This window comes from Oncorhynchus clarkii, chromosome 18, assembly GCF_045791955.1.
Source record: "Oncorhynchus clarkii lewisi isolate Uvic-CL-2024 chromosome 18, UVic_Ocla_1.0, whole genome shotgun sequence".
Taxonomy (NCBI): domain Eukaryota; kingdom Metazoa; phylum Chordata; class Actinopteri; order Salmoniformes; family Salmonidae; genus Oncorhynchus; species Oncorhynchus clarkii.
The window spans coordinates 62663558-62676972 of NC_092164.1; the positions used below are offsets into that span (position 1 = coordinate 62663558).

General features: G+C 39.2%; 1 protein-coding gene across 1 annotated transcript in view; it reads right to left on the reverse strand.

Moving 5' to 3' along the window:
• The window catches only part of LOC139373818 (zinc finger transcription factor Trps1-like), a 219415-nt gene extending 214410 nt beyond the window's left edge, over positions 1 to 5005 (reverse strand). The window contains exon 1 of the mRNA XM_071114858.1: positions 4804 to 5005. The gene's annotated coding sequence lies outside the window, so the exon portion shown is untranslated. The remainder of the gene's footprint in view (positions 1 to 4803) is intronic.
• Between the last annotated feature and the right edge of the window lie 8410 nt (positions 5006 to 13415).

The following is a 13415-nucleotide window of genomic DNA, read 5'->3' on the forward strand; positions in this document are numbered from 1 at the left end:
AGCGCGGTAAAATCTTAAAAATTGTTCCATGTTGCGCTTATATTTTTGTTCAGTATATTTGTTTGCCAATGTGTTATTACACAGTTTTACCGCTAGCAATTACTGCTGTCCATCCTCTCAAAGTAAACATGTGAATTATGTCAGAGGGTTAAGGAAAATCACAAGTTTCCTGCCTCTCCTGGTTGCATGTATCAAACCACCAGAGGAGGTGTCTAGTCACTTGCAAAAGCATTAAACTGAATATTTAAAGGCACAGTAGACCAGTGTGTTCCATTGTAACGGCAGATTTCCTCCTCTTCGTCTGAAGAGGAGTAAGGATCGGACCAAGATGCGGTGTGGTAAGTGTTCACGACGATTTTAATAAGAAAAGCACTGAACACTATGCAATACAAAAAACAATAAACGAATACGTGAAATAACCAAACCGAAACAGTACCGCGTGGCGACAAACACTCACACGGAAACAAACACCCACAAACCAACAGTGAAACCCAGGCAACCTAAATATGGTTCTCAATCAGGGACAACGATAAACAGCTGCCTCTGATTGAGAACCATATCAGGCCAAACATAGAAATGGAAAAACATAGAAAAACACACATAGACTGCCCACCCCAACTCACGCCCTGACCATACTAAACAAAGACAAAACAAAGGAAATAAAGGTCAGAACGTGACATCCATAGAGTGCTTTTTGTTTTAAAAGCAAAAACAACATTCAAAGTGAGAAAATATATGTGAGCAGGCCTTTACTCTTGTCTATTTCAGTGAATGGATATTAGGGGGGTTTCCTAGACAACGGTCAGAAATGACTATACAGATATTATACAGTATGTCTAAGGATAATTTTCGATTTCAATGTGTTTTCACTGAGATACAACCGCCTCCAGAAAAATGCAAAACTTTGCTGTATGGTAATGAAGGGTGCCTGAGTCGACAAAACAAATCTAAATCTTCATCAATAAACGTATCACCATTTGACCTCATTTCTGTAATAGTCTACGTCTCAAATTACATTAGGATCGTCGCCGTCTACAATTCTTCAGGGAGACATAGATGTGTTTAATCTACTCTAGTTAAGGTTCTCAGGGAGACATAGATGTGTTTAATCTGCTCTAGTTAAGGTTCTCAGGGAGACATAGATGTGTTTAATCTGCTCTAGTTAAGGTTCTCAGGGAGACATAGATGTGTTTAATCTGCTCTAGTTAAGGTTCTCAGGGAGACATAGATGTGTTTAATCTGCTCTAGTTAAGGTTCTCAGGACATAGATGTGTTTAATCTGCTCTAGTTAAGGTTCTCAGGGAGATGTGTTTAATCTGCTCTAGTTAAGGTTCTCAGGGAGGATGTGTTTAATCTGCTCTAGTTAAGGTTCTCAGGGAGACATATATGTGTTTAATCTGCTCTAGTTAAGGTTCTCAGGGAGACATAGATGTGTTTAATCTGCTCTAGTTAAGGTTCTCAGGGAGACATAGATGTGTTTAATCTGCTCTAGTTAAGGTTCTCAGGGAGACATAGATGTGTTTAATCTGCTCTAGTTAAGGTTCTCAGGGAGACATAGATGTGTTTAATCTGCTCTAGTTAAGGTTCTCAGGGAGCCATGGATGTGTTTAATCTGCTCTAGTTAAGGTTCTCATGTCCTATAGGATTTTTATATTTTACAAAACTGTTTAATTTCATGGGGCTTCAAACTATGTATATTTTCATTAATAATGTATTTATACAGCAACACCTACATGTGGAATTTGGTACAAAGATACACTGCAAAGTGAGAGGCTGGCCTCACAGCAATTCGGGAAAAAAAATCACCCTAGAAGAAGTTGTGCAAACTCTAAAGCCATATGTATAACAAACACAAAACCACCCATTGTTGCTTTCTCCGACCGACGACGAGACTCAAATCCATGCGTCAGCCATAAAGCTCCTTCCCTATACATTGCTGATTTCCTGCAGCCCCCCCCCCCCCCCCCCCCCTGCCTCCAAAGAACTCACAGATGGGGAAACAATTTACACTTCAAATATACCTACCACAATTCAGCAGAGACTTCACACAGCTCTTATCAAACTAACTGTTTGGATCTTTTCTCTCCGTTTTGAAAGAAGCCGTCCTTGTATAGAGTAGTAAACACGACAGAATACTGATGTTACGTCTTATTGTTTTTCCATAATTCGCTAATTACTAAAAAAAAGCCAAACTAAAATTGTCTTAGAAAATGAGACTAAAGAGTGGCTTCGCACATCAGTGGATTATTGTGACAAAACATTTCCCAGCGTAAACTTAATAATTATTTGTGAAGTGCATTGTGTATCATTCAGATTCAGTAGTAGGTACACGGCTACAGTGAGGACAAAGTTGACTTTGAGAAGTGTATATTTTTGCGGCCAGATATTTTGATGTATATTATGTTTAATAAATACAATTTATGCACGTGTGTGTTATCACTATTAAGTTGTTATTCATATGCACAACATAAATATTTGGTACATAAGACATACGGGTAGCCAATACAATAAATAAATAGCCTGTTGTTATACATTGTTGAGACTATGTTTTAACTCTCTACCCTCCTCGAATGATGGAAAGCCTTTATTTGCTTTGGCCACGTCATTAAAGAACGTTCACTGACAAGAGGGCTTTCATAGACAGGATCTGTGACTTTTCCTGACGTATGTTGCCGTGTAGGCTGGTTGGTTGGTTTCGCAGTTTACGGGAAAGAGTACGAGGCATCTACTGGAGCCAACATGATCATTTTGTGTCATGTAAAAAATAAAAAATTGTCATAACAACGTCACTACAAACCAAGTCTAAGAGAAGCTGAAAAGTTGGAGATTTAGAGTTGTGTTCAGATAAAATAAATATATTTTCTTACAAACTGAAAAATAGTAAGTTTAGATCGACAGAAACACTGGCTAAAAGTAAAAAGTTATGCCTTGAAAAAGGCCAGACCTTTAGGGGGTTATTTGCTACAATGTCCATGGTTACAATGTATCTATCAAGTTCATACACACACCGAGGGTATAGTGTAACTGTTCTGCACTACTAGTAAGACAGTTTTACATGCCTCTGAAAGCAGCACTTTGCCCCAACAGCTGAGTAGCAAACCAAACTACCTCACCTCCTCACTAAAGCAACGAAGCAGGTATCACAATGGTAGAAATATATGATCTTTATAACACTTTATGACAACATTATGAAAAGCTAAGTTAAGTTTCTGTAAAGTGGGCTGCTTCATTAAGATACCCAGTCATGCGAGTCTAAACTTTATGAATTCCCCAGACTCACACACACACACACAAACACACACACACAGAGACACACACACACAGAGACACACACAGAGACACACACACACACACACACACACACACACACACACACACACACACACACACACACACACACACACACACACACACACACACACACACACACACACACTGCACCTCAGTGTCATCTTGTTTGAGATTTAGCCTAATCCCCTCCACATAGATTTGAATATAGAAATGACTCACTTTTCCAAGTGGCCTGCTATACTTCAGCAATAAGACCAGAGGAGGTGTGGTATATGGCCAATGTACCACAACTAAGGGCTGCTCTAAAGCTCGGCGCAACGCGGAGTGCTTGGACACAGCCCTTAGCCGTGGTATATAAGCCATATAGCGCAAACCCCTGAGGTGCCTTATTGCTATTATAAAGTGATTACCACCGTAATTAGAGCATTAAAAATATATGTTTTGTCATACCTGTGGTATATGGTCTGATATACCACGGCTGTCAGCCAATTAGCATTCAGGGCTCGAACCACCGAGTTTATAATGACTTTTGAATAATGAACAAGTGATCCGTCATTGATAAAGTTCCCAGCACTTTGTTACACTTGTTTGTAACAAAATCACAACACGACTTGGGACATTCTAACAACCAAAAACGTAGAAATTCGACCGCATACGAATGCAATGTGGAAAGTTAAGAAAATGGGTTACTGGTGAAACATCTTTAATTTGAAATGTAACTAACCTAGCTGTGCCTCATTCATTGTAGTTAGTTGACATATTCTCCAGACCCAAGTGTGTTGCCATGCCTACGCGTTTTCTTATCTTTGACGAACATCACAAGTTTTACAAATTGAGTGTTAAACGTTGTTCAGTTCTCGACATGAATCATTCAACTTCAATATTAGACTATGAAATAAATACAAAAGTTTCAGAAATCCAATCAATTAGGCTACATTGTAACTTAATATAACCTCTGCCATGCGCTCTCTTTACGAACAATGAAAACAGAAACACACGATGCGCCAAATAAAATCCTCATAGTATCAGTGTGTGTGTGTGTGTGTGTGTGTGTGTGTGCAGACATAAAAGTAGATATTCTCAAGAAGATAGCGCTATTCTGTCCCCAACACCTATCTAGAATGCGTCGCGCTTTTACAAGAATTAAACGAACGCTACAACACCCTGAAATCAAATGATTAAATGAAACGGAGAGGAGAAAGTAAAGCTACAAACCTACTGCAACTCATGTTATTCTTCCTTCTCAATACGTGACCCCCTCTGCTTCTAGCAAGTAGCCAATTTCAATTTCTCATGCGTTTGACCCAACAAAACCTAAATGCCATGTGAAATCCGAGAAGCACTGCTGGGTTTTTTTTTTCACAGCAAAGTAGCTCACAACTGATTCATGAAAATCCCTGAGCTCTTACATAACATTCACTAAAAGCGAGCGGCATTCTGGTACTACTGTAGATTCACATCTAATTGCTCGCCTCTGTGCTAGTAACGTGCATTGATTCAGTTTGTCCTTACCTGTTGATTAAATTGCAATAGTCTTTGCAGTCTAAAAGATGGTGGAGCTTTGGCGTAAGCCATGAACCGTCTTTGTGTTGTTTGTTTGTTGATCTCGGGGTAGGCTATTATACATTTTTTTGTTACAGGGGATACACGATTTCAAATCTCGCCTGTGCACGTGGAATCAGGGTGACTGTGTATAATATTTAAAACGCCTGAGTCTGGATGGAAAAAGGAGGATTAGTTTGCAGTGATCTCAGTTCTTTATCAGAAATGTTATCGCTTGACAGGACCTCAGACTCCAAGCATTACGTCAGTTTCAAGACACCAACACTATTAATATCAAGAAGCCCTTGCGGAGGAAAGCACCACCCCAGACCGCTCGTTCTTAAAGGGACAGAAGCATCCCTGCTCCTCACTAACCAGCCGCAAACTATAACGCAATAATAACAAATGAACCGTTTATCCACTTTATCTGAAATGATCTAATATTCATCATATATGATTCTGTGATTGTATGTGTTTGGCTTAGTGTGAGTCCACAGATGGTAATCTCTCAATTTTATTTTATCCAATGTCTAATACAAAATATTATATGTTCATTAGGCTTGGCTATTTCTGAGTTATGTTATGGGTATACTATGTTGGTATACTATATCACTCTTCGATGATAGACATATTTTCTTACGTCTAAAAATCCTCACAATTCCAAGTCAATGTGTGGGGATACGGGTTAGTCGAGGTAATTTGTACTTGTAGGTAGGGGTAAAGTGACTATGCGTAGATAAACAGCGAGTAGCAGCAGGGTAAAAAACGAAGAGTTCAAGATTCTAGAAGGCAAAGCTTACAGGCACCCTTATTGCACCCTCTATACTCATAATGTTAACACTACTAGAAGTGAAGAGTTAACACGATTTCAAAACCTAAGGTTTGCAGGGCTAAAAATGTGACTTTTTCTTCAAAGAAAAAGGAGCTCTACATGCACATAACACGCCACACTTTAAATAAATATAAATACTATTATAATCGGGGTAGTTCAAGTCCCGGATGCTGATTGACTGAAAGCTGTGGTATATGAGACAATATACCACGGGTATGACGCAAAACTACTTGTTTACTTCTCTAACACCATTTTTAACCTGTTCATAATGGCAATAAGGCACCTCGGAGGTTTGTGGTATAAGACCAATAAACCATCGCTTAGGGCTTTATCCAGGCACACTGCATTGCGTCATGCATAAGAACAGCCCTTAGCTGTGGTATATTGGCCATATATGACACCCCATCGGGCCTTATTGCTTAAATATAGCCCCTCTTATTGCCTCTTCATTAAAACCACATGATAAATCAATCTGATGTGTTCCAGTGAACAGGGTTTCCACACCCCCTACAGGGGCTCCCGAGTGGCGTAGTGGTCTAAGACACTGCATCTCAGTGCTAGAGGTGTCACTATTGACCCTGGTTCGATCCCAGGCTCAATCACAACCGGCTGTGATCAGGAGTCCCATTGGGCCAGTGTTGTCTGAGTTAGTTTGGCTGGGGTAGGCTGTCATTGTAAAATAAGAATTTGTTCTTAACTGACTTTCCTTGCTAAAAAAGATTTTTGCACACCTGCAATAACATCTGCTGTGTGACTGATTTGATTTGAGCAGCTTGAGGTTAAGCATCTCTAGCAGGGTTTGAGTGTGTATTTACAAACATTTCACAGAAGACAAAACTGGGGCTGCATGACAATGATGACAAAGACAAAGTGTGGGAATCCCCCATGAGATTATGAATGATAACAATAATAGTAATTCAAATCCATGAAATTGACTATATTCAGTGGGTAATTTACTGCAGTTGTAAATTATATATATATAGGACATTAGGGAAACAGACAAAGTGTGAAAATGGGAGATGGGTAAAAGTCTAAACATTGTCTAAACGTTTACTGCAGATGTGAAATGTATATTAATACACTGTTCCTCTCAGTGACAAACAGAACAGAACACATTTGATAATAAAGAAGTAGTGTCGATTTCGACATGCATAAATTTTGTTTACAGATTGTAAATACTAAAGTGGAATTCATTCTAAGATGCACCTGAAAATTGAAGTGAAAGTGAAATCTTTGAGATTCATATTAATCATATTAATAATAATAAAAATAATGTTTTGAATCCATTAACAAATTTCACTATTCATGTTATAATAGTTTATTTCATTATTTAAGAAATGCAACAAGCTTGTTTCAAAACAAAATCCAAGAAATGTATGCTTTGGTCAGTAGCTTATACAGCAAAACAAAATGCAAACATATTCATATTTTAAAATATGGTCCCTAGCAAACAATTAGCCATTATTTAAGTTATCACAACTAAAGAATAAAGAACAACACCAAAATGTACAAAAAAAATGTGTACTCCTAATTTATTCAAACTAAATTTGAGAAATATGACATCCATGAATAAGATACTCACTCTGAGCCAATATACCTGTAAGCCTGCAAGAAGAAATAAATAATTGAAAAGCCATTTTAAAGCACAACAGTCCTCGGACAGCTTCACACACTGTTACTGTGTTTCACACCAGAGTGAGAGAAGAAGAAAAACACTCCCAGTCATCGTTTGGTTCTGTATAACACAAGCAGTCTTGAGGGAAAACACGATTTCAAACCACATTTTTTAAAACTTTGAGTTTTTACCAAAGAACGTCTAGAGAAATAGATCATCGCTCTTTAAGTCATGTACAGTGTGTGTGTGAGACCTTGTGTGTACTTGTGTGTACTTGTGTGCAAACTCTTTTCAAAGTTTGTTCAATGTGTATACAAAAGGGGATTAAAATTCAATCTTCTCATTGTGTGGTTTCGATTCTTCACATTGAAGTTTGAATATGGGTTTTCTAGCTTATGACAATGGACGAGTTATGCTGAAGAAATCCCAGAGCAGACTTGGCCTGACTCTTTCCACATTTTTTTTTACTCTTCCCGATTAAAGCAGGGAATATGAGATGTGAAGATGCATTTACATAAAGCAGTACTTGTCGACAGTTCACTATGTACGCTTGTGTTTTGGTTGTTTTTGGAGGGTGAAAATTCACAAAGGAGTCACTTATTAAAAAAGGCATCTTGATGTGCTTACTTTCTTATGCAAAAATAAGAAAGTAGGACATCTTTCTACAATACCCTGCCACTATGATAGTCACCATCCTTCTACAGGACCATGCTACTATGATAGTCACCATCCTTCTACAATACCCTGCTACTATGATAGTCACCACATCCTTCTACAATACCATGCTACTATGATAGTCACCACATTCTTCTACAATACCCTGTGGCTATGATAGTCACCACATCCTTCTACAATACAATGTTACTATGATAGTCACCATCCTTCTACAATACCCTGCTACTATGATAGTCACCACATCCTTCTACAATACCATGTTACTATGATAGTCACCATCCTTCTACAATACCCTGCTACTATGATAGTCACCACATCCTTCTACAATACCATGCTACTATGACAGTCACCACATCCTTCTACGATACCATGCTACTATGATAGTCACCACATCCTTCTACAATACCCTGCTACTATGATAGTCACCACATTCTTCTACAATACCCTGCTACTATGATAGTCACCACATTCTTCTACAATACCATGCTACTATGATAGTCACCACATCCTTCTACAATACCCTGCTACTATGATAGTCACCACATTCTTCTACAATACCCTGATACTATGATAGTCACCACATTCTTTTACAATACCCTGCTACTTTGATAGTCACCATATTCTTCTACAATACCCTGTTACTATGATAGTCACCATCCTTCTACGATACCATGCTATTATGATAGTCACTATCCTTCTACAATACCATGCTACTATGATAGTCACCACATCCTTCTACAATACCCTGCTACTATGATATTAACCACATCCTTCTACAATACCCTGCTACTATGATAGTCACCATCCTTCTACAATACCATGCTACTATGATAGTCACCACATCCTTCTACAATACCCTGCTACTTTGATAGTCACCATATTCTTCTACAATACCCTGTTACTATGATAGTCACCATCCTTCTACAATACCCTGCTACTATGATAGTCACCATCCTTCTACAATACCATGCTACTATGATAGTCACCACATTCTTCTACAATACCCTGCTACTATGATAGTCACCACATCCTTCTACAATACCCTGCTACTATGATATTAACCACATCCTTCTACAATACCCTGCTACTATGATAGTCACCATCCTTCTACAATACCATGCTACTATGATAGTCACCACATCCTTCTACAATACCCTGCTACTTTGATAGTCACCATATTCTTCTACAATACCCTGTTACTATGATAGTCACCATCCTTCTACAATACCCTGCTACTATGATAGTCACCATCCTTCTACAATACCATGCTACTATGATAGTCACCACATTCTTCTACAATACCCTGCTACTATGATAGTCACCACATCCTTCTACAATACCCTGCTACTATGATAGTCACCATCCTTCTACAATACCATGCTACTATGATAGTCACCACATCCTTCTACAATACCCTGCTACTATGATAGTCACCACATCCTTCTACAATACCCTGCTACTATGATATTAACCACATCCTTCTACAATACCCTGCTACTATGATAGTCACCATCCTTCTACAATACCATGCTACTATGATAGTCACCACATCCTTCTGCAATACCCTGCTACTTTGATAGTCACCATATTCTTCTACAATACCCTGTTACTATGATAGTCACCATCCTTCTACAATACCCTGCTACTATGATAGTCACCATCCTTCTACAATACCATGCTACTATGATAGTCACCACATCCTTCTACAATACCCTGCTACTATGATAGTCATCACATCCTTCTACAATACCCTGCTACTATGATAGTCACCATCCTTCTACAATACCATGCTACTATGATAGTCACCATCCTTCTACAATACCATGCTACTATGATAGTCATCACATCCTTCTACAATACCATGCTACTATGATAGTCACCATCCTTCTACAATACCCTGCTACTATGATTGTTGATCCCATATAATAGACCCACACTGAGCAGAAAACAGTTGAATTTAATGAATAATATACTTTTCCCTGAAGAGATTAAAACATAAGCATAACTTTCTGATGTGTTTTATAGCATGTAGAGATATTTTGTAGAGATATTTTGTACAGATATTTTGTACAGATATTTTGTACAGATATTTTGTACAGATATTTTGTACAGATATTTTGTTCATATATTTTGTACAGATATTTTGTACAGATATTTTGTACATATATTTTGTACATATATTTTGTACAGATATTTTCTACATATATTTTGTACAGATATTGCCTATTTTTAGTTTGGGCTATTATGTTGTATGAGTCAAAACAGATTCTGCGCTGCAATACTTGGCTGTACACGGTCACCTAGAGAAATAGATTCTCGCTCCCATTATAAGTGTACAGTGTGTGTGTGTGTGAGAGTCGGTGTCTGTGTATGCATGTGCGTATGTGTGTGTGCATGTGCACGTGTGCTTGTGTGCGTGCGTGGCGTCACCTATCCCTGCCTGATAGTGTAGTGGATCGTATTATCTTTCATCTGGTCATTCTAACTGACTCGTGACATCAGGAATATTTACAGCTGATGAGTGACCTTGTACCAAACATCTTTTCATAGCTTCACACGGTGAGACCTAATACAGTATCTCCAAATATAACCAAATATAACCTAATAACAGTACCATAAAATCTAGATCTACGGACTTATATACAATACTGAGTTTTTATTTGAGCCTTCACTTTACCTGTAGGGATCCACATACCTGCTTCTGTCATTAAATGTGATTTTAGACAACTTTGGCCAAACTGAGTACTTGTCTTCTTACCAGCATTAAGTTTTCAAGATGTTTTTAACTTCTTTGCACGATGACGCATTAAGCAGCTGATATTTCCTGGTTCAGTATGGACCTTCACCATTTCCTTATTCTGTCACTTTCACTTCCTGTTTGCAAGCGCCGTTTCACAATGGTTATGTGCTGATGGGTATGTTTGGCTAGCCCTCAATATCAGAGCAGCTTCCTTATTCGATTGAAACTACAACCCAGGAAACTTGAGCCATATTTTCACTCAAATGCATAAAAAGGTTTTCTGAAAACCCCAGGCCTTCTGTTAGCATTTTGTAGAATAATTAGATGAGTAAAGAAATGCAACCACCATGCTGTTCAGTTGGGACAAAGTTGTCCTTTGTGGGGATTTTTACAAAAGAAAGCATTAAATTGTAGCTCAGCCCTGAATCCAGAACAGAATAAAATGAGAACAAAAGGTAATGTGTCATTATACTAGAGCCCTGTAATCTCAGACACTGCAGAGTAGAATACCCGCAGCCAGACCTCCTGGCCTGGCGGACACCTGGATGGCTAAACACTGCCTGCATGTATTGACCACCGCCCTCTCACGGTGTGTGTGTGTGTGTGTGTGTGTGTGCACTCCTAAGTGAATGTGAGGTCCATGGAATTAGCAGCAGTGATGAAATAAATGCTATTGATTAATCCAGCCAGATCACCTGTGATACAAGTCAGCATTCGACGTCCATCCATGTCTGAGGACGTCAGGAGATGACGTGGAAACCTCCCACTAGGGGAAACAGTGAGCGTTGTTATCTTCAAGTAGGCTTTGTTTTTGCTAAGCCATTAATATTTTAGATATTTTAGTTTAAAAATTATTCCAAATCTGAACTATTTTGAGTTAATTTGATTTGTTTTAATTTTACCTTTATTTAACGAGGCAAGACAGTTAAGAACAAATGCTTATTTTCAATGAAGCCTAGGAACAGTGGGTTAACTGCCTGTTCAGGGGCAGGTTTGTACCTTGTCAGGTCGGGGGTTTGAACTTGCAACCTTCCGGTTACTAGTCCAACACTCTAACCACTAGGCTACCCTGCCTTGGAATCATACAGAGAAGCAACAAAACACTTCACATTTGACGTTTGAGAAACATGGATGAACGTGTGTGTGTGTGTGTGTGTGTGTGTGTGCGCATGCGTTGTGTGTGCGTGCGATGTGTGTGCGTGCGATGTGTGTGTGTGTGTGTGTGCGTGCGATGTGTGTGTGTGTGTGTGTGTGTGTGTGTGTGTGTGTGTGTGTGTGTGTGTGTGTGTGCGCATGCGTGTGTGCGTGCGATGTGTGTGCGTGCGATGTGTGTGTGTGTGTGTGTGTGTGTGTGTGTGTGTGTGTGTGTGTGTGTGTGTGTGTGTGTGCGTGCGATGTGTGTGTGTGTGTGATGTGTGTGTATGTCACAGAGGAACCGTTCTCACTAAGATACAAAATAGAATGTTAAATATCAACTATGAGGCGGCCTTCCTCGTATTGTTTATCATTGTCTGTTTCAGTTTGGAGGCTTAAAATGGATGTGGCAATAGATTCCCTGGAAATTAGTCTTCTTTTTTCATTGAAACACTTTTGTTCTGTTTTGGAGATAGGGTCAACATTTCTCTGGTGTTGGGAGGGTATGGCTAGCACTGAAGGATTAGAGACAATTATGGCTTCTCAATGAGGAGGAATCTGGAGGGCAGTGAAACTTAACCAGAGCTTGGGGCTGGCTGTCTTTCACACACTGTCTGTAAATTGGCTTAGGGGAAGTTTGGACTAGTAAGGAGGATATGGTCCATGCAATGCAAATTCATACTCATACTATACATGGGTCTTTCAATGCATTTCTCACTAGTGGAAGTGTAACAATACTGTAAATAGTGAATGCAGGAATGGAATTGGTAAAAAAAAAAAAAAAAAAATCCTTGAAAATTGCAGTCACAATGACGAATAAAGAACCATGGGTGAAGTATTTGCCATTTTTCCCGCAATCTAAACATTTCAAAAGGATTTCCTGTGAGAGGTGGGCATTTACTGTATATGCGAAACAAATTCGATTCATAAATGGGCAGTTTTCAATTTGAATGTTTGCTTCATCCATACAGTTCCATAGATGGAACTTGCTGAGTGGAACCACAGAACAATGTGAAATCTTTTCGTCTGGAAGAACTGCTTAAGGTGCTATTCCTAAATGTTTCACTCTGAAGCACAAGGAAAAACAATTTCAAATAATGTCAGAATGAAAGCAATTTTATCCCTGAGTAAAAAAAATCATTTTAATGTTGAAATCACACTGTATAGATAATGTGATTTGAGTTATTCACCTTCATGGCGTCACAGAGGCGAACAGAGCCACTGTGTGTTTACGAGGCAGACTCAGCAGCAATATATTTTTTTCCAAATCTGAGAAGAACTGCTTTCATGCAAGAGGAGAAGAAATGAGCACAAGGCTAAAGTCAGTCATGTGGAGTCACTGCCCAGACAGACAGGAACACAGCCAGCATCTCATCACCAGGGCGGACACAGGACACTGAGTCCTCACTCACTCCCTCCACACCCCGGCAGAGCGAGAGAGAGAAGAAGAGAGAAAGAAAGAGAGAGAGAGAGAGAGAAGGGGGCAGCCAGAGAGAGAGAGAGAGAGACAGAGAGAGAGAGATGCCCTTGTGGCACACTTCATTCCCTACCTTCCTCTCCACCTCAGAAGTGAAAACATGTGATCC